The following is a 20,388-nucleotide window of genomic DNA, read 5'->3' on the forward strand; positions in this document are numbered from 1 at the left end:
ACTTCATAACTACATCGAGTTGTGGAGTCTATTTATTTATTCCGCGTATCGCTTCAATAGGAAGGGGTTGGAAGCAGAGGTAGTTGATAAACGTAAATGGTCTTGATTTAAGGATTTGGCCAGTGTGGTCATACGTTGGCTGGGGGCTGAGGGACAATCCATGCCAGCTGGGGTCTTATGGCGATGGCGATGCTGAGAAGGATGAGGCTCAAAGTTGTTTGCATCTTGGGTGGATCCGGGTTGGAGTGTATTCTGAAAAACAACTGAAACGTAAATTAATACTCAGGATAGGGGAGGTCTAATTCAAAAGGGAACAAAGAGCCACAGGAGTTGGAGAGGGAAGAGGGAGAGTCGGGTAAGGGTGACTTTCTCTGCCGTCTAAGGGCAGCATGCCCAACCTGAGGACTTTCCAATTCCTTTTTTTGAGCTTTCAAAATGTATGGTCTGACGAATTTGGAGGGGACCCATCTCAGGCCTGAGGGTGTGGATACGCAAGCGTACCCCCACTCCCAGGTGACTAAATCATAGGGTCCCTCCTGCTGCCAGGTCTCAGGATCTTTAATGAGAACTGGCGGCTTCTCCCTGCCCTTACTCAATTCATGATTGTTAAAGTGCCTAGAGATGGGTAGATTCAGGCACTCAAAGGAGCAGTTTAAAAAATTGATTGTAAAGAGGGCCCGCGCCTACTGAACCTGGGGGGACTCAGTCTTCGCTGAAGGCTGTTGTTGTTTTAACATTCTTTTAAGACTCTGGTGAGTCCGCTCCACCATGGCTTGACCTGATGGGGAACAGGCGATGCCAGTTTTGTGTTCTATTCCCCATTGCTGTAAGAAGCCTGCGAATTCCTTGGAGGTGTAACCTGGGGGCATTGTCTGTTTTAATTAATTTGGGGACGCCCAGCATAGAGAAGGCCTGTATTAGATGTTTTTCTATGTCCTTGGCCTTCTCCCCTGTGTGGGCAGAGGTGAAAACTGCCCCAGAGAAGGTGTCCACAGAGACATGGACGTACTTCATCCTCCCAAAGGAATGCATGTGAGTAACGTCCATTTGCCACACCTCGCAGGACTTTAGACCCCTAGGGGTGGTCCCTGCGCTCACCAATGGTAATGGGAGCGACTTACAGGACGGGCAGGTGGCCACAATGGCCCGGGCCTGGTCACGGGTGAGGTGGAATTGTCTCACCAGGCCGGGCGCATTTTGGTGGTAGAGCTGGTGGCTTAGCTTAGCTTGCTGGAATTTGTCGGGAAGCGGTGCCATCTGTACGGGGGTGGCAGCGAGGGAATCGGCACGCCGATTGCCCTCGGCCAAAAACCCCGGCAGATCAGTGTGTGACCTGATGTGCATCACATAAAATGGTTGCTCTCAGTGGGAGACTAATTTGATTAATTTTGAGAGCAACTTATTAACAGCGTCATTGGAAACACCTTGCAGGATTGCATCCTGTGCTCTAGACACTACACCTGCTACATAAGCCAAATCAGTGACCAGATTGAAGGGTTCAGAGAACCTCTCAAAGGCCCTAACGACTGTGGTCAACTCAGCTATTTGAGGGGAACCTTCCACCTTAACAACATCTGCCTCCCACTGCTGGGTTTGAGGATCTTTCCAAGTCACAACTGACTTGTGGGACCCTCCAGACGCGTCTGTAAAAACTGTCAGAGCCTTCAAGGGTTTTTTACTCTGAATTTGTTTTGTTGACAGTGTAAATTGGATTTCCGAATTGAAAATTTTGTGGGCCGGTCTCAAAACTGAAATTTTGCCCGTGTAGCTGTCCAGAGCAAACTACAATGATTCATTTTCTTGCAGTAGGTGTTCCAACATTGCCTTTGTAAATTGGCCCGATTCCAATTTCAAAGGAACGTGGATGCACTCAGAGTCACACCCCGCCAGCTCCCGAATCCGCACTCTTGCCTTGCGGATTAAATCTGCCACCAGCTCTTGTGGCCGAGTCATTCTTTTGGATCTACTGTGACTCAGGAAAACCCACTCTATGATTGAGAGTGGATCCCTTTTGTCGTGATCCTTGCCCTTCCCTAGGGTGTCTGTCCATTGGAAAATCACACTGTGGAGGTGTGGCAGTCTGCCCAGTATGATGAATTTGAAGGGCTGGCCCGGATCATATCTGTGGGCCTGCCTGGCAGACATTGTCTCCTGAACCCTCTGTAGTGCAGCTTTGGCCTCTGGAGTGAGTTCACTGGGAGAACTGGGCTCTTCCCCCCCTTTCAATAAATCAAAAAGGGGGACTAGGTCTTTTTGGTAATACCTAACCAGGGTCTCACCCAGTTTAAAGACCCACACAGTTCCTGTACGTCAGCTAGGGTTCGAATTGTATTTTTTATTGTCAATTTCTGTGGAACAATGGTCCGCTTGTTTATTTCCAAACCCAAGTATCTCCAAGGTGGCATCCGTTGAATTTTATCTTTTCACAGCTCAAACCCTACAGCAACCAACACATCAGTTGCCAGGTTAAGTGCGTGTGTAAGTAGATCGCTGTTGGGGGCACAAATAAGTATATCATCCATATAGTGCTGGATGATCACGCCCTCGGTGGCTGCACGCACAGAGGACAGCAATGAAGAGACGTACCACTGGCAGATAGTAGGGCTGTTTTTCATGCCCTGTGGCAAAACTCTGCAGTGGTATCTCTCCATTGGGGCTTCCCGGTTGATGGAGGGAACCGAGAAGGCGAAACGTGGTGCGTCCTCAGGGTGTAAGGGAATTTGGAAGAAACAATTCTTTATATCAATAATGGCCAATTCCCAATTTTCTGGCAACATCATGGCGGACGGCATCCCTGGTTGGAGAGGGCCCATGTCTTCAATGACGTTGTTTATGGCACGAAGGTCGTGCAAGAGCCGCCACTCGTCCTCCTTGCCTGGTTTTCTGAAGACGAAGACTGGGGAATTCCAGGGAGATGTTGTTTCCTAGATATTCCCTTTGGCGAGTTGCTCATCCACAAGCTTCCGGAGCGCTTTTAATTTTTGTTTATTGAGTGGCCACTGCTCTATCCAGATTGGTGTATCAGTAAGCCAATTAAGTTTCTGGGTAGGACACTCCTCAGTGACCGCTGTCCAAAAAACCTGGGGGGTCGGTATGTCAATTGTGACCCCCCACTGGGCCATTAGGTCCCTCCCCCACAAGGGTTCTGTATAATCCAAAACAAACAGGTGTAAATAAGCCAATTGCCCGTTTGGCCCCTCAAATTTTACGATGTTTTTAGATTGCTTAGCCAATTGTGAACCCCCTACACCTTGAATTTGCCCAGCCACATTTTGCAATTCCCATTGTGACGGCCAGTCCCATGCAGGAATGACTGTCACGTCTGCCCCTTTGTCTAGGAGTCCATTAAGATATTTGTGCTCCCCATCCTTCCACATATAACATGAGAGCTTCGGCCTTTCCTTCCCTATAACCTGTGCCTGGCACACCTGATAACTCTTTTTTGGCTGATTTTTTCCACAAGTCTTCTGGGAGTGCAGGAGGCCTAGGTACTGGGATGGCCTGGGCGATGACTTGGCCCTTCGGAAGGAAAACTGGTGGGTGGGAGCAGTGCAGCCACAATACTAATTGTTTGGGATGTTAAACATGGTGCGATTGTGATGTCGAGTGGTGTGAACTTTGTGTCCCCAAGAACGATGTGGATGTTCCTCCAGGTCCCTGGGTCCTCGGTGTCTACGGTGATGAAGTGCCAATGACTGTCCTTCAAATGGAGAGGTTCGGTCAGGGCCAACCTATATGGCGAAAAATGAGAATGAGTATTAAGTATGGGCCTGGGATGGTCGGGGTCCCGACCAAGCCAAGCTTTAGGGATGAAATCCACATCCTCTCCCATATAGGCTGGTTCGTCAGCCATAGTGAAGTCCGGTAAAGTGTCTTTTTCGGTATTGAGGGTTTTGTCCTCAGGTGGGCTTTCAGAACACTTGTCCCTCCCCTCCTTTGATGTTGTAAGTCCCACCATATTTGTTTCCTCACGCAGGGAGGGACTGTGCTGACTTATTAGTTTTTTTGTTTCCCCCCAGTGTTCAATGCATTCCTCCCCTGTTGCTGTTGGCGAAATTTTAAAAAGTCCTCCCGCAGTGGGCAGTGTGAAGCCCAATGTCCCCTCTGTTTACACAGATTGCATGGCCTGTCTTGTTGGGATCCCCTCGGGGGTGCTCCGACAGAGCGGTGTTCCGGTGCAGGGGTGGCTGAAGGTGTTACAGCCTCGGCAAAGGAAACTCTCTTGTATGGTGGTCGTTGAGTTCCCTGTGTGTCCTTGGCTGGAATTGTCACTTTCCGGGAACACACGTCCATCATATTCTGAAGAGTCGGCTCTGGATCTAGTGGGAGGCTCAGGATCGCTTGCCGGCATGCATCATTCGCATTTTGTCTGGCAACCTCTGTGAGTATTCCTTTCCTGAGTCTTTCATCTGGGACCTGAGCCTCTATAGCATTGCATAGACGGTCCACAAAAGTAACAAATGATTCGAGAGCTTCCTGCTTTATAGAAAGATAGTTAATGGCTGGGCCGCTTGGCCTTAGCTTAAAAAAAGCCTTTTCTGCTGTCTTGGTGCTAAACCTGAAGGGCCTCCCTAGGGATTTTGTCAGCCTGGTTTGTCCCCAGTTGCCAATCCCCCTCCCCACACAGATGGTCCACATATAAAATTGCTCCATCCGCATCCCTGGAGATATCTGCATCAGCCCAAAGGTCCGGCAACACTTCCCTAATTTCCCGCTTCCATGTGGACTTCCAAATTAAAAACTCTGCTTGGGTTATCATGCATGAAAACAGCGTCCGTATATCAGCGGGAACATATTCAGCTGAGGAAAGGGTTGCCTTGAGCATGCCTCTAAAGAACTCGTTCTCCCGACCAAATTCCTTTTGGACCTTGCAGAGATCTTTAATTATTTGCTGCAGGATGGGGGACCATTGTGCGAGGGGCCTGCCTCCCCGTCGCGGGGTAAAGGTGACCGGTGCGGCCAAGAAGGCAGGCAGGGAGTGAGGCAGGCCGCAGTTCCCACGCTTCCCCCCCGCCCGGAACTCAAAGCGTGGGAACTGGAAGTTGGGTTGTGGGAACTGAGGGAGGAGGTGGAAGAGGTGGAGTCTGGAGCAGGGGGAGTGGCGTGTTGGAGACTCACCTCCCCGGGGGTGGAGCCGAGGGGCAGGGTGTTGAATAATTCATGAGGGGAGGTGATTGGGGGTGGAGAAGAGGGATGGGTGGAGAAGTCTTGGGGACTGAAGGGGTTGGCTGATGTCCGGAAAGGGTTTTGGGAAGAGGGAGGATGGGGATTATGGGAAGAAGAAGCACAAGTGGCGGGAAAAGCCATGCGGTCCCCGCCATCTTGTGTCCTTGGGAAGGAGGGAGAAGGGAAGCCATTTTGAGGAACTTGGGCTGAGGGAGTAGGGGATAAGGGGTTTTTAGGTGGCATGGGTAACTTGAAACTAACGGAATTCCTACGAGACGGGGTGGTACATTGTGGGGAAGAAGGGGTATGAAGAGGATTTGGACAGTGCCAGCACTGCCCTGTTGGGGGTCCGGAGAATTCTCAGAGGGGCCAGAATCTGCCTGCGGATTTCGCCAGGTTGCCCGTCTAAGAATACCCGGTTTTGGGAGAGAGGGAGAGGAAAGAGGAGTAGGATTTTTAGAACTGGGGTTAGAACTGGGGGTGGGTTTGTCTACAAATGGTTGTGGCAGACCTTCATAGTTATTTTTAATAATGTCTCTAATTTGGAGAGCCAAATGTGTAAATTTGGAAAGAGAAAGATCTGACTGTCTGAGGATCTCCCTTCCCACTTGGTCCCAAAAGGGGACTTGATATAATTTGCTAGCCGAAATATCAGGGAAGGTCTGAGACAGCCATCGGACAAACTTCTTAATTTCACTTTTTTAGACGTTTTTTCCCCAACACAAAGGATGCCCGCAACTTGGGAATACAATCTCTTCTCAGGCGCAGTCAGCTTAGCACCCATGCTGAGAGATGGAGAAGCGCGCCATAAAATCCACAACCGGGAAAATAACAACGAAAAACAAAAGACTGCCCTTAGTCTGATTGCCCTTAAAGCTTCCCACACCCTGGGAAAGGAAGCGAAAAAGAGAATGTGGGATCTTTCCCCAACACCCAGGGAGAAAGAAAAGCCCACCCAGCAAAGGAATCCTTCCCCCAAACCCTGGGGAGAAAGAAAATTCCCAAAAAAGGACAGAAGGCTAAGCCCCAAGGGCCCCCTTACTTACCAACAGAGAGGGTCCAGGGATGTCAGAGCAGAAACGAAAAAATCCTGGAGGTAGATAAGCCATTGGAGGAAACCAACTCCGGTGGTGCCGTCTGGAGCTGCCGGTGCTGTCCCCGGGAGCGCCACCCACTAAAACAAGGGTGTGCACAAACCAGGGTAGTTTGATGGCCAGAGAGGTGCAAGCCCACGGGTCTTCTCAGACTCCGAGGGTCCTCTGTCATGGGGTTAGGCGCTTTGGAGGCTCCACATTGGGCGCCAAGCTGCCACGCTCCCGCCCCAGGTCCCTTTCTGCCCCAGCTAGCTCTCCAATGGGGCGAGGGGGGCAGATGAAACACCCTCTGCTGAGCCCAGTGGGGCTTTGAAGAGTGCTTTGTGGGTTAGGAAAGCGCAGCTGAATCCCACAGCGTGGCAAAGAAGAGAGTCTCTTGTTGGGGGCTAAATCCAAAGTTTATTGTAGCCCAGCAGGGCCCAACAACACCTCAACAGTGCCTGCCAACAAGAGCACCTGCAAGGTGCTTGCAACATCTTATATACTAGGAGGGAGGGGAATCGACCAGCCAATGGGAGTTTAATGGGGAGTGGCTCTTGTATGGGCGGACACATATGGGAACCAATGAGGGATGGATATGGGAGGGACCCCAGGCTCCTGCCCAATCACCCGGCACCTAGGATGGAAGCTTCTGGATGTATGGGAAGGGATACCAAGTGACTGACAGGGCACCTGGGAGGGGACAAGGGAATGATTCGGCACTTTAGGGGAGGATTGACACTTGGGTAAGGTGGGAAAACTAGGGACAAACCAAGTTGAATATGGGAGGTACATAGGAACAAACCATTACATTATGAAATGATAATAACACATGTAATAACACAGCTCCACAACTTGGAAATTGTAGCTATACAGGAAAACGCACAAATATTTGCACATTCCAGTACTTACAATAAAGAAAAGGAAAAAATCTGGATCTTGAAAGTTTGAAAAGAACTGCTGTGACCCTGTATCACTGTGCGGGTTGGATTGTAATATCTATAATACACTTGTAGTCTACGCTGTTACAAGGTGTTTTATCTCCCAGTGGTTTTTACTGAGTGTATATCATGATAAAGAGTGAGGATGGTGGATTACTGGGCTAGAATTGTTTTTAATGGAAATGGAAAGGAGCAGGGATGTGATTGCACCACTGCTTTCTCAGTTTTTCTCCAGGAACAGGGGTGAGAAGCTGAAATGTTTATAAAATGTAACTGGGAAACAAAATCTTGTACTTTGGTGGAGTCTGGTATGGCATTGGTGTGGAGCTTCTTCTGGAGCCCAGTACTATAACAAGTGTTTTTCGGCTCTCTGCTCTGCCTCCCTGAATAGGAAGGCAAGGTGATGTTGCTCTTTCTACTTTACAACGACTCAGAATTAGACACAGCAGAAGAAAATATACCTATGCATATATACAGAGCAAAAAAATTAATTGCATTAATGCAGATGCAGTTTTCCATAGCTACCATGTATTTTAAAATCCATGGAGTTCTGTATTTCAAGGTGTCTTTTCTCTTGAATTGGAATCAAGAAGATGGGACAAAAATCTGCCTAAAGTGTACTTTATGAGGTAATGGAAGATGATACATTATATATATGTTTTGGCTATATTTTATCATCTGATTTAATATCAAACAAAAAATTGTTTCAATTAATTGAAACAGTAAAGAAAGCGGAAACAACTAAAATTAATTATAAAAAAACCTGAAACAAAAAACCCCAGCAATGCAATGAAACTGAAAAGTTATAGATGGGGAATTTTAAGACAAAGAGGGCAGAAGCTCTAGAAAAAAAAAATCTCTTGATCTATAGCAATTTTTTCCCCTTCACTCCTAAAGAAAGGCAAAATTTAGTCTTTTGCTTCCTGAACTCTTAGTGTGTGCTGTCATGAACATAGAGACACATGATGATCAGATTACCATAAACATGTTTGTAGTCTTAGTTTCTGTCTGGTGGTGTGAATGTGGTGCTACTTTTTTACTTCAGTCCACACTCTTCCAGCAAACCATTGCCCCAAAGCCCTAGAGTAATGGCCACAAATAGCCCTTTCTGTAGCCATAAGTAAAAAAAAAGCAAAGCCTGCTTGTTCAGGAAATAGAGCACCTTATTTTAGCTGTATCTTTGCTAGTAAATTAAATATGCCCAGGGATGTTTGCTTGACATTAAAACCACCAAGAAGCACAAAACACAGAATTTATGTCCAGACCTGCACATATCTCTGCAGCCAAAACTTCTACTTCTGTCAGAGACCAACTGTTGTAGGTGGACAGTTGAACTTAGTAACCCAAGGGGTAATGAAACTGAAGGCTGCTGGTCATGAAACACATAGGAACCATCCTAATAGTTTGATGTCAAGGATGACCGACCATGTCACAGCAGTGGTCAACTTATTGGAAAAGTAATACTATAAAAATACAAGCCACTATTTCCCACCAATCTATATTCTTTGAGCTTTTGGAGGGGAGGATGAAAGGAACCTCATCTGTGTATTAGGCATATTGCTTACTACTCATAATCACATTTCTTGTTGTGCAGATGCTATCCATTTGAGGATTTTATTTCAACAGAGAATGGATGTGCTGAGTAAGTTTAAAATCTCCTAGTTGTTTGTCATGGTTTAACTCAGTTAGCATCTAAATACTGTGCAACTGCCTGCTCGTTTTCCCCAGGTAGAGAGAAAAGTCAGGAAAAAAAAAGTAAACTTGTAGATGGAGATAAGACCAGATTAATAATTGAAATAATATAAAATATAATAATACCAATTATAATTATATCAACAATATATTCATCATCAACAACACTAATGAAGCAGAGAGAGAGAGGAACAAAACCCCAGAAAGGCAAGAGCTGCTCAAAGGTAGTGCTCACCACCCAATGACAGATTTCCAGCCTGTCATCCTGCAGCAAGAATCAGTACCTCCCAGACAGCTCCCCCCAGTTCACATCCTGGCCATGTCGTTCTGTATATGGAATATCCCTTAGGCCAGTTTGGGTCAGTTCTTCTGGCCATGCTCCCCCAGCCTCTTGTCCATCTGAACATAGGACACTGGAATGTTGTTGGCTATGGAAAGTATTTAATGATAATAAAAAAAATAGTAAAAATAGCAAAAACTAACAATAAACAACAATTTAATTTTAGTAGTGAGCAGAGGAGCTTACTTTTGGTGAAGTTTGCAAAAATTGAAAGATTTATAGCAAGATGTTTTATCCAGACTTACACGTGTGTAGGCAAGGCTGTGCTCCAGGACAGTTAAGGTGAATGGAGACGAGAGATCTCTGACGGCTGCTCTTGGGATATCAGGTTTATTAGGGATGGTGAAAGGTCTTGATTGGAACTGCCAGACACAGCACGTGGCGAGGCTTGAGGGGATGGGGGAGGGGAGAGACAAGGGGTAGAGAGGATGCTCTAGGACAGGGTGGAAGTTCCAAGAGAGCGGGGATTCCAAGAGAGCATCTGGCTACTCAGAGACCCCTTATCAGGGGGCTTCAAGGTGGGCTGGAACAAGGCTCAGGCCAATGGGTTTACAGGCACTTGACGTTTCAGGAGAGGGTTACAGGTGTGGGATGAACCATACATTTTGGGGATTGAGATAGAACAGTCCATTTGACTTTTGGACCTATCTGTAGGCAAGGGCATTGTTCAACCCGTAGGGGGGATTGTTTTCATCCTGGCTGTATTATTGTGAATCTTTTGCCAGGCAATTATATTTATTCATCCTTCCCAACACATGTGCAAATAATTACAGCAAGAGATGTTCACAAGAGTGGTATAATGTGAATACTTTAATTTAGGAGATTTTTACAGAGGTCGTCTAAGGAAAGCTTCCTAACAGGGATCTACCTCAGGCTGCAACCTTCAGCCCTCCTTAGACTTTAACACCTCTGAGATGGATAACCCTAGTGTGAAGGAAATTAGGTCTATGCTCTGTTAAAGGCACAGCTTTCCCAGGAAGGTCTTCTTGCTTAGAGAAAGCATCCTTCTGATCATATTCATGCTGAAATGGGACTACCCTTGCAATATAACTGAAGACAACTGTTACTCAGTATGCAAAAAAAAAAATAGATGATCAAGTATCTCCTCTGCATGCTCTGCTGTTGATCAAGGAGGAAGTTTTTAATGAACAGGTAGGTATGTAATTCAATTATAAACAATTAACAGCCTAATAGCCATCATAATTTAAAAATTATTTCCAAGAAACTTGTGTTTACTTATTAAATATATGCTATTAGCCTTTCTGACAACATTGCTATATTATAGCAAGATATCTTTGTTTTGTGAGAACTGGGGGGATTATTTCCTAAACAGGAGGCCTGGTACTTGTGTTTTGAGGGTGTTTTGCCTATTTCTTTTGAGACACTTTGTAATAATTACAGAATCACAGAATCCTGTATACTGGAAAAAACTTCTGAGATCACAGAACCCAACCTTTGATCACCACCTTGACAATCAGAGCAAAGTTCCATGTGCAGTAATTTCTTGAACACCTCCCACCTTGGTGCTGCCCTGGATCCTTCTTCTGGCCCTTCTTATTGATGAGCGTCACATTTAGCAAACTCCAGTCAACTGGAATGTCCCCAGTTAGCCAGGATTGATGATAAGTGACAGAGAATGGCTTAGCAATCTCTTCTGCTAGCTCCCTCAGTACCCTAAATGAACAAGTTCACAGCAAGTATCATCACTGTCTGTCAAAGAGTTCACAAAGATACATGTACTTCCAAAAACTTTGTACTGTGCACATTGATGGGTAGAACTTGAAGAAAATCCTTACAAAACCAGTTTTATTCACTTGGATATGCAAAGTTTCTAAATTTATCTAATAATTAAAAAAGGGGAGAAACAAAAAAAAATTGGCAAAAGTTGGTGACAATACATATTTTGTAAAGAAAAAAAGGCTACAGCAAATAAAATTGGCTATGAAACGAAACAGCATTAAACTGTGATCTGCTTATATTTAGGAATTTGCAAGATCCTGATATCATGCCAGTTATCTGGTCTCCCTTTTTCAAATTTAAATATGCTCTATGTTCGCAAGTTAGCAAGGCTAATTTTAGGAAAAATACAGAAATTGCACTTCATAGAGAAAAGAGTAGGGTAGAGATAGGCATCCAATTATTCACTTGGTATTGAATGTTTAGTACATAATTCCTTCAACATAATTCCTTTTTTATCTAAACAGTTTGTTGTCAATAACAGTATTTTAAGATTTGTTTTTTTTTTTTAAAAATTAGAACAGTGAATAGCTCTCGCCCGTATTGGCCAAAGAGAGTGGCCCCAGCTGCCCGCAGTGCCAAGGACACTGGGCTAATGGACCCTTTGGGAGGCACCACAACAGTCTGCCAACTTTTCTCTTGCCTACTAACACCAACTGAATTCCTGAGGTGGGAGGCAGAGTGGTGGAAGGAGGTCCAGGATGCCCTATTCCACCTCTGGGAGAACCCAGCCACTGCTAATGATGCAGGGGGAGCATGCTCTCCAACCACCTCTGTGGTCAGGCCGAGTGGGCTGATGGGGTGAAGCAGGCCACGGAGATCCCCTGGGGGGCTCTCCATGAAGCAGTAAAGGCAGCAGAAAAGGCTTTTTTGAACCTGAAACCAACAGGTCAGGTCCAGAATTATTTATTTAAAGATAACTCAGTCCCCTACTGAACCATTTATGGAGTTTGTAGAGCAACTTTGCAGGGTGGTGGAACTGCAAGTGAAGAAAGAACGGGCTCGCTAGGAGGTGCTGAAGGAGATTGCAGTTCTCAATGCAAATGCGCAGTGTAAAGTGGCCATCCTGAGCTTACCCATGGAGCCTCCACTGACCCTGCAAGACATGCTTGAAGTCTGCAAGAAAGAAAGTCAACTTAGAAGCAACAGAAGAACCACCACCATTAGGACATCCACCTAGGACTGGACCCACAAGAAGAGCATATGCCACTGATGCCTTTCCTGCGCCACACTGACCCAACACTACAACCGCCACCTTGAACACCCAGGCCGCCCCAGGACAGATATTACTTGTGCAGAGAACCAGGACACTGGGTCAGGAACTGCCCGCTAAAGTAGGAATTTCAGCAATTCAAGAAGGAACAGAGTTGGGGTCAAGTGCCCTCAAAAAACTAATGTATGAGCACAGTCCCCCCCTGTGCTCCAACATAAATTTGGTGGGCTCTTTAACATCGCAGGGAGGAGACACACAGCAGACGCCCACTTGGACTCTACAATCTAATACAGACTATGACAATAACCTGCTGGGCTATGACATCATGCATAAGAGACCTATTTTAACCACATGCTCCAACTTCTTTCCCTTTAGGCTCCAGCTGATGGAACCTACACATCTATGGGATTCCGACCACCACCTTATTTCGGTTTCTCCCAAGGGTTCAGGTACCTGGAGCCAGCTGAGATGTAAGTACATAGTCATTGGGGACATGAAGTACACACCCCAGGAGATTGTGCCTGGGTTGATAACATCGGACCCAGGGCGATTCGTGCTTTCCCTGTATTGCGTTTGCCTGCCCGTCTTCCTCCCCAAGGGATAAATAGTAGCCCAGGCCATCCCGGTCCCCAAACCATCTTGGGACCGGGAACAGGCCAGTGCACTACAGAAAAGACTCTTTCCCTCAGTCTGTTGGGCACAAGTCCCGGGGAAGGACAAGCCAAAAATCACCTGCGGCCTCCATCTGGGCGGCGAACGCAAAACAATACAGGGGCTCCTGGACAGTGGGGCAGATGTGATGATCATTCCAGCTTGGGAATGGCTGTCACATTGGGGGCTGCAAAACATGGCAGGACGCATGCAGGGTATAGGGGGAGTACAACTGGCAAAACAGTCAAGGAGCGTTGTTCAAATTGAGGAGCTGGATGGGTAATTGGCCTCCATACGCCTATTTGTACTGGGCTTCATGGAACCCCTGTGGGGAAGAGACCTCATGGCCTAGTGGGGAACGAAAATTGACATCCATAAGGCCCCCCAGTTTTTTTGGGCTTCAGTCACTGAAAAGCACCTGTGGGAGGGGGTTCTGGAGACAGTCCCCCTGAGATGCCATGGGAGGCAACCAATGTGTGAGTTCCCACCTCCCCCGATGTCACTCTTTTATTATCCCTTCCCCTTGTTCATGCCCATCATTGTGTAAGCCGTCCCTCAGTTCTAGAAGGTTCTTTGTTCTATGTACCCTCATTGGTTCCTTTCTAGTAGCCACTCCTTCCCCTTGTCCCCATTGGTTGTTATCCTGTCAGGTTTCCTCTACTCCGCCCTTGGGCCTTTCGCTCATTGGTTGTTGTGCACCTTGACCCTCCTACCCTGTTGCTGTTAAATACCTTACCCCACCCTCGGGACGGGGCTCTCAGAGTCTGCTCCCCTTCCAAGTGGTTGTTCCCATGCACCTCTGCCTTTCGCTACCCTTCCAATAAACCCTCTGGAAATCAGCTTGCCAAAGGTAACATTGTGGAGACCACATCCCCGTGGAACTCCCCAACACAACAAAGACAAATGGCAGTTCCTTCACGACCTCTGTGAAATCAACAAGGTCATTGAGGATATGGGGTCTCTTCAACCTGCAATGCTCTCCCAAAATTGGAATTTGGTTGTAATTGACATAAAGATTGCTTCTTCCAAATTCCCCTACATCCTGACGATGCCCCGCATTTCGCCTTCTCGGTTCCAACCATCAACCGAGAAGCCCCAAGGCAGAGGTACCATTGGCAAGTCCTTCTGCAAGGCATGAAGAACAGCCTGGTGATTTGCCAGTGGTATGTCTCTTCCTTGCTGTGCCCCTTCCGTGTAGCTGAGGGAGATGACATCATCCTGCACTATATGGATGACATTTTGGTGTGCACCCGTAATGATGATTTACATGCCTATGCGCTTGATCTAACAACCGATATGTTGGTTGCTGCAGGGTTCGAGCTCCAGACAGAAAAGGTTCAATGGATGTGCCCTGGAAGTACCTGAGACTTGAAGTGACGAGGAAGACCATTGCTCCTCAAAAATTGGAGATAAAAAATTCTGTCTGGACCGTGGCGGGTCTACAACAACTGTGTGGGTCATTGAACTGGATAAGACCATGGCTAGGTATCACCACCGAGGACCTAGCCCCCCTTTTCAATTTATTGGAAAGGGGAGAGTGTGGAGTTACGTTTCTAGATTTTATCATATTAGCATTCTGTAGTGGTTTGTTCTCATGTACTCTCGCATTCTATTTGGTTTCTCCCTAAGTTTTCCCGCCTTCCTTCCTGTGTCAATCACCCCTAAAACTGCTTAGTCATTCTCCTGTCCCCTCCCAGGTGCCTTGTCCGTCACTCGCTGTCCCTTCCCCTACATCTGGAAGCTTCCATCAGGGCACCAGGTGATTGGATGAGGACCTGGGGTCCCTCCCCTGCTCCTCCCTCATTGGATCCCTTGTATGTCAGTTCCCACAAGAGCCACTCCCTAATGTCTTCCTATTGGACCGTCGGTTCCCCTCCCTCCCCGTATATCAACTGTTGCAGGCACCTCTCCAGTGCTCTTGTTGGTTGGCTGTATTCGCTTGCTGTTGGACCCCTCTGGGTCACAATAAAGCTTCGGAGTTTAGCTCCCAGTGAGACTCTCTCCTTCTGTTATGCCGGCAGGATCTGCGGCATCCTCGGAACCCATAGGAGCACTCCCTAAAGCCCATCTGGGTCCAGCAGGGAGTGCTTCCTGCTGCCCTACTCGCCCCATCGGAGAGCTAGCCAGAGCTGAGGAATTTTGGAAAAGGATGTGGGGTGAGGACACAACAGCTTGGTGCCCAACGTGAGGCCTGAAAACCGCCAGACCCCATGGCAGAGGATTTTTGGAGTTGTTGGGACTCTTGGATCTATTCCTTGTGGCCGTCAAGCTACCCCAGTGGGAGCAGACCTATGTTCTAGTGGGTGGTGCTCCTGGGGACGGGACCAGCAGCTCCAGCCAGCACCTCCAGAGTTGGTCCTCTGTCGGCAGGCCAGCACCTGAGGATTTATTTTCCACCCAGACGCAACCAGACCATCTCTGGGTGAGTTGGTTCCTTGGGGCTTTGTGGGAACTCAAAATGTCTCTCAGACATTTTTAGAGGTTCCAGGCCTTGGTCAGCATTCTAGACCCTGGCAGACAGCTGGAAACAGCTGTGATTTTGCGTTTGAGCCATGGAATGAATTACCAACTTTGGAGGTGGAACAAGCAGTCACAAAAGGTTAGATAGTATAGTAAAAGTAATTACAAAGTAGAGGGGAAATTTTTTTAGTATTGTACAGGGGGTGTTTAGCACATGTACGGGGGGGTTTTACTTTGTACATGGGGGTCAGAAGTTCTAGGATAGAGGAAAGTGGGCTGATCCTGTTCTTCCTCCTTCTTTTTCCTTACCTCCATGTTCTTGGTGATGTTGGCACTCACAGATTGGTTTAGAGTAGAAAAGCACTTTGTAATATAGGAAGTAGGTATTGGGGGAAAACTATAAACATGAAATACATAATATATCATATAAAAGATAGCAGCAGCCCTGAGCGAGAGGAGAGATGAAGAAGACAGCAGATAGAGAGGATGTCAGTGTGTGTGTGTGCCTCTACCCAGGCCGCTGACCAAACAGCCGCAACCCGAGAACATAATCTGTTAGATAACTAGAAATAAACCATCTTGAGATGGAACAACAGGAGACTGTGAAGTTTTTCTTTGGAAGCACGGGTTGGAGGAGGAATTTCACTGCCACATGGGAACCCAGAATAAGGCCAAAGTTCTCACAGGGCTTAAATACCCATTCTTTTGAAGGGTTTTCCTTTCTCCTGAAGGGTAGGGGGAGGGATTGCCTTTTTGGGTGGTTTTTTCTTGTTCCCTGGTGGTGAGGAAAAGATCCCACATTCTTTTGTTATAGCTCTCTTTCCCAGGGTGTCGGGGAGTTCAAAGGGTGGGTAGTTTAAGTTGTCTGTGGGGGTCTTCTTTTTTCTGTTGTAATTCCCTCAGTTGTTGGCTTTGTGGCACATTGGTAACATCCGTCAGCATGGCTGACAGTGCCAAAAAGGATAATTTATTTCCAAGTTGTGGGCATCCTTGTGGGGGAGGTGAGAAAAAAGTTTAAGTTTCCATCAGTCACTCCCCCTGGCCCTGACTCCGCCCCTTCTGCCTCCCACTTCAGTTCCCACGATCTCATTTCCGGTTCCCACGGTTTGGGTTCCAGGAGGGGGGAGTGTGGGAACTGCGGCCTGCCCCATTCTCTGCCTGCTTTCTCTGCCGACCTGTCAACTTCACCCCACGGTGGGGAGGCAGGTCCCTCGCACAATAGTCTGTCATCCCCTCAGCAAATCATCAAGGATCTCTGCAAGGCCCAGAAGGAATTTGGCAGGGAAAGCGAGTTTTTCCGAGGGCTTTTAAAGGCAACACTGTCATCATCTGACCTGACAACAGACCCTATGCCCTACCCAAAGGCATCTTCCTTATTTGCGGAAATCGGGCTTCAGCTGGCATCCCCCTTCATCTAGTCAGAGGTCCATGCACCTTTGGGCAGTTGAGCCTGTTTACCCCCAATAAAACCCAAATTTCTCATTGGCAGACCCTAAACAAAACCACACAATTGGTGACCAAAAGGAGATTCTGAGTTTATGAATTAGGATGAAAATTGTGACTCGGAAGTCATTAATTGTTCGAAACCTAAAAGCATAGCCACCATCACATTTTTACCATGGGTGGGTATCGCACGAACATTTGGGGAACTGGCGACCCTTGAATGTTGGGTGACTAAGCAGGAAAATCTTACATCAACTGCTCTGTCAGGCCTCCTATCAGATGAAGAAGTAATGAGGCAGGCAATCCTACAATATCGTGCTGCTATTAATTTTCTTCTACTCCTTCATGATCACTCCTGTGAAGAATTTGAGGGCTTGGAATGTCAGGAAATCAATCAATCAAATGAAGAATAAGATAAAGGACATCAAGAGAGAGACTGGGTACTGGCTGGGAGACATGTTCAACAGTTGGGGATTCTCAGGCTGGGTGACTTCTGTGATCAAGACTGGACTGCTAATTCTGTTTATTTTTATTTTAGCCCTTATTGCTTTTGGAATTCTGAGATGGGTGGTGTCCAATCTTATGGCCAAGGCTTTAAACATCCCCAGTGTGAACCAGGCGGCAGTTCTACCAGCAGCGGAGTCCACAGGATGAAGAAAACTACACCAAGCCGGAGCCTCAGAGTGGACCATGGAGGGAGATTGCTCCAACCTGCCAGCCCTGGTTCGCGAACACCTACCTGGACTCGGAATTCCTTCCCTGAATTGTATTTAATTCATTTTAAGAGACTTTTTTTTTTTTTTTTTAATTTAAAATAAAAAAAGGGGATAGTTGTTGGGTTGTGTTTTTAGATTCTCCCCTTAAGATGGTTGTTCTCTGTTCCCCCTTTATGTTAAATGGTCCTGCTCTCCTTTTCCTCCTCCTCCGCCTGTCAATCTGTCCTGGTTTGTAGGATAAGCTTGTATTCTATTTACCATCTGTTGGAGGTTGGGCAGGTTTGTTATCTCTTCCAAAAACAATGGTTTGCTCCGAAGAGGTAATGGTTTGTTAATGGGCCATTGACTGACTCACTGCAGGCCTGGTAACGTAACACCATCCCATTGTGAGATGCTCCACCCAGAGGGGGAAGCCAAGCACTCTTTTTTTTATTGTATAAAGGGATAGCTTTTGGGAGACAGAGCAGCTCTCTCTCTCTTTGCGGGATTCCCAGAGAAGCAGCTCCTTCGGTGGAACTCCCAGAGAAACGGCCGGAGCGTGGTGAGGCGGTGGCGGCGGAGCTTGGAGACGGCCCCGGCGCAGAGGAAGACCGGCCCCACTGCCACCAGATCTTCAGAGAAAACTATACCCTTCTAAAGATCACCACTTCAGCTGCAATTCATCAGCCACTGCAAGAGGAGCAGCTGTCATTTCAACTGAACTGCTACCAACACCCTGAATCCTCAGGGTGTCAGGTAGTGGACTTTATTACTAGTTTTGATTGTACCAATTGCATTTGCCTTTTTAAATTGTTATCTAGTTTTCTCCTAGTAAAGAATTGCTACTCCCATTCCCATATCTTTGCCTGAGAGCCTTTTAATTTAAAAATCCTGGTAATTTGGAGGGAGGGGGTTTACCTTCTCCATTGCACAGGAGGCTTTCGCCCTCCTTCACAGAGTCCTGTCTTGTCAAACCAAGACACAATCATTCCCTCCCTCCACCTACCTCATTAAAATTCCTCTGAGTCATTCCCCTGACCCCACCCTGGGGCCTGTCTGTTACTCGCAGGCTTCTCCTCTCCATCTAGAAAGTTTCATCCAGGGCCTCAAGTGATAGGCTGGTCTCTCGGGTCCCCCCTTACCTCCTTTCCCCATTGGATTCCACCCCTGTATGTCACCCCGGTTTCCACGCCCTGTTACTACCCCATTGGTTCTTTGTGAATCCCTGTGGGAGGGGACTTAGGAAATAGTCCCCCTGAGCTACCATGGGAGGTGACAAGTGTGTGACTTCCTGCCTCCCCTGTTGTCAATCTTTTATTATACCTTCCCCCTGTTCCTGTCCTGATGTAAGCCATCCCCCAGTTCTAGAAAGTTCTTTGTTCTCTGTACCCCCATTGGTTCCTTCCCGGTAACCACTCCTTCCCCTTGTCCCTATTGGTTGTAACCCCATCATTCATCCTTTACTCCGCCCCTGAACCCTTCCCTCGTTGGATGTTTCCTACCCGGACCCTCCTTCTCTGCCACAGTTATAATCCTCATCCCGCCCTCAGCTCGGGGCTCTCAGTGCGAGCTCCCTTCCAGAGTGGTTGTCTCCCTTTCGCTCCCCAAGCTGCCTTTTCCTACAATAAACCCTCTTGGAAACTAAGCCGCCTGAGTGTCATCCCGCCTTTGAGAGGAAGCTGTTTCTACGCTATCCAGCTCCTGAGGACCTGACCCTGTGGCATGCCCGGAGGTTGAAGGACCCAGGCATGTCAACTGGTGCCTGAACAGGTTGACCCCTCTCAGGAGTCAGCCGAAGAGCGTCTCCTCTTCCCCTTTGGATCTGTGACACGGCTGCAAGAGGAAACAAAGCGCCATTCCCTGCCAGTGCCACGAGCAGCTGCAGTTCGTTCAAGAAGATCTCCTGCCTCGTGAGCTGTAGGCAACCCGTCCCCATTCGACACTACAGCTTCGGGAAAGCTTTGGACCGGATGGGACCTGCAGCGCTTCCTCTCCCCCTCAGAGGTCCTTTGATTTTGACAGCGGTCTTCAGTTGGTGAGTTTTTCTGTGCCCTGCTTGGCACCTGACCCTGTCTCTTTCCTTTTCTTTCTGCATTTGCCTCTTTGGGGGATTTTATTTTGCAGTGAGAATGGGCAAACGCCTTTGTCCTGCCTGGCGGGATTTTTATATCCACATTAAGTCCACCCTTGTCTTGGGGAATATTTCTTTTAAGAAAAGGGAGCTTAAGGCTTTTGTTAATCTTATTTTTGATCACTTCCCTGATACTTCCAGGGATGATTTCTCTTCTGTTGTATTTTGGGGAAAAGTTGGGAAATTGTTGTACAACTTAGAAGTTAGGGGAACTTTAAGGTTGTGCATTTTATTCCACGTTTTCATTCTATTTTTACCTTATTTAAACAAAAAGGGGAGAGTTGGGTCCCCAGTTCTCCTACTCCTCATTCCGCCCCCCCCTTCCTAACCCTGTTTCCCCTAAGAGTGGGTTGGGCGGCAGACCCTGCCTCAACCAGGCACAGGGCTGCCACCGTCTCCCTGCTGCCCCCCATCCCACTCTGTCCCTTCCTCGCTCTGGGACTGGCCACCCCAGTGCGACCCATTCTGCTCCCCAAAACCCTCAGGCCCCTGCTCCCAGTTTAAAACCCTGTTGTTCGGTTCCTGACTTATGTCGACACGAGAGACAAAATGGCGCCGGCCACATGGCCGAGCAGCCCTTTACAGAGACACAAAATGTCACCTCCTCTCCACCTCCCTGCTCCCCTCAGGCCCCTGCCAATTCCCCTCAGCTCCACCTCTGCCGAGTGTCGCCCCTGCGTTGGGTCCCACCCTATCCAACGTGTCGATTATTATGTCCTTGGGAGCTGCCCCTTCAGTCCCCATGGCCACACCCCTGGGTGGGCCTCTGGTGGGTGGAACCAGCCTGCTGGACGGCCACGCCCCTGTGGGTGGGACCAGCCTGCCAGACGGCCACGCCCCGGTGGG

General features: G+C 47.7%; 1 long non-coding RNA gene across 1 annotated transcript in view; it reads left to right on the forward strand.

Annotated features, from left to right (window-relative positions):
- LOC146763848 (uncharacterized) overlaps positions 1–18,262 on the forward strand; it is a 24,085-nt gene extending 5,823 nt beyond the window's left edge. Inside the window, exons 2-4 of the long non-coding RNA XR_014951063.1 lie at positions 12,538–12,632; positions 14,126–15,235; positions 17,255–18,262. This is a non-coding gene — a long non-coding RNA (uncharacterized LOC146763848). The remainder of the gene's footprint in view (positions 1–12,537; positions 12,633–14,125; positions 15,236–17,254) is intronic.
- The last annotated feature ends 2,126 nt before the right edge of the window (positions 18,263–20,388 follow it).

Source organism: Lonchura striata, chromosome Z, assembly GCF_050655825.1.
Source record: "Lonchura striata isolate lonStrDom1 chromosome Z, ASM5065582v1, whole genome shotgun sequence".
NCBI classification, from domain to species: domain Eukaryota; kingdom Metazoa; phylum Chordata; class Aves; order Passeriformes; family Estrildidae; genus Lonchura; species Lonchura striata.